Here is a 1,587-nt window from a genome sequence, read left to right on the forward strand (position 1 = left end):
TAATCCAATTAATATTATTAATAATATTTTTACAATAAAAGATATTTTTTTTTTAAAAAAATACTTTTACAATAAAAGATATTTTTTTTTTAAAAAATATACTAATAAATAATAAAATAATTTATATATAAAAATATATATATATATAAAATATATATATATATTTATATATATTAATATATTAATTTGATTTAAGAAAACTATTTTAAACATCTATTTTTTATTTTAACAATTAAACATATTTAATTAAAATATTTATTTATTAATTTTTAATGAAAATTATTTCATTAATTTGTATTTATAAATTAAACTAAGTTTAAAAATCTTAATTTAATAAAAATTTTCTTTAAATTATTTATTATATTTCGTCTAACTAATATATTAATAATTTTATAAAATATCAAATAAAGTATTAATATAATTTATAAAATAATATTATTAAAAATCTAAATATAATTATAAATTTAAATAAAAAAAAAATAATTTCATAATAAAAAATAAAATTATATTTATTTTAAAAAATACACAAAAATAATAAAAATATTTTTTAAATAAAAAAAAAAAAAAAAAAATAATTATAAATGTTTTATAAAAATTAAATATTTTTTTAAAAAAAAAAAAAATTTTAAAAATGATTATAAATAAATAATTTTAATAAAAATAAATATAAAATTAAATTTAAATAAAAATAATTTAAAATATTATAAAGTTAATATATATTATAATTATATATAAATATATATATATATATATATATATATATATATTTATATATAATTATAATCATACAAATAAATATTTATTTTGTTTATAGTATTATAATTTTTATTTTAATTATATATTATTAATAATAATAATTAATTTAAAAATTTATTTATTAATATATAAACTTAATCTAATTATAATTAATAAATTTTCTAATGAGAAACTAGCAGAAAAATGATTAAGAATTTTTTACTTTTATAATAAATTAAAGAAAACTAAATAATGAAAATATCAAAAATAGAAAAATTTAAATGAAATAAAAAATATATAAAAAAAAAAAACATGAAATATAATAATTGAAAAAAACTTAATTTCTTAAAATTAATTTTATATTTTTCATATTAATAAAAATAATTAAATAAAAAAAAATTAATTTCTATTAAAAAATAATTATTAAAAAAAAATATCTATAAATTAAATAAAACTATTTATAATTAAAAATTAATTAAATAAAATAAATAATATATATAAAAAATAATTATACCTTATAATATTTTAATTATTCATTTAAAATGAAATAAATAAAAAAATATAAATAAGAAGATTAAAAAAAAATTATTATTATGTAAGTATCTAATATTTTATAAACAAAATAAATAAATAAAAAAAAATTAAAAAAAAATGAGAATACATAATTTAAAAATAATTAATTATTAAATAAAAAACATATTAAATTTTATTATTTAATGTGGTTTATTTTAATTAATTTTTATAAATTATAAATTAAAGAAATTAAATAAATTTATAGAAAGAAAAAGTATTAATAAATATTAAATAATGATTATAATTGATATATAAAAAATTAAGACAGTATTATATTTA

At 5.8% G+C, this 1,587-nt stretch overlaps 13 annotated features.

Annotated features, from left to right (window-relative positions):
* The first annotated feature begins 22 nt into the window (after positions 1-22).
* Positions 23-103: a microsatellite.
* Positions 24-86: a microsatellite.
* Positions 31-112: a microsatellite.
* Positions 112-164: a microsatellite.
* Positions 123-182: a microsatellite.
* Positions 126-173: a microsatellite.
* A 48-nt stretch (positions 183-230) lies between the features above and the next one.
* Positions 231-291: a microsatellite.
* Positions 292-431: 140 nt separating this feature from the next.
* Positions 432-471: a microsatellite.
* A 176-nt stretch (positions 472-647) lies between these two features.
* Positions 648-700: a microsatellite.
* Positions 701-710: 10 nt separating this feature from the next.
* Positions 711-782: a microsatellite.
* Positions 713-776: a microsatellite.
* Positions 783-1,111: 329 nt separating the features above from the next.
* Positions 1,112-1,171: a microsatellite.
* Positions 1,158-1,206: a microsatellite.
* The last annotated feature ends 381 nt before the right edge of the window (positions 1,207-1,587 follow it).

This window comes from Ichthyophthirius multifiliis (genome assembly GCF_000220395.1).
Source record: "Ichthyophthirius multifiliis unplaced genomic scaffold scaff_1120509250689, whole genome shotgun sequence".
Classification (NCBI taxonomy): domain Eukaryota; phylum Ciliophora; class Oligohymenophorea; order Hymenostomatida; genus Ichthyophthirius; species Ichthyophthirius multifiliis.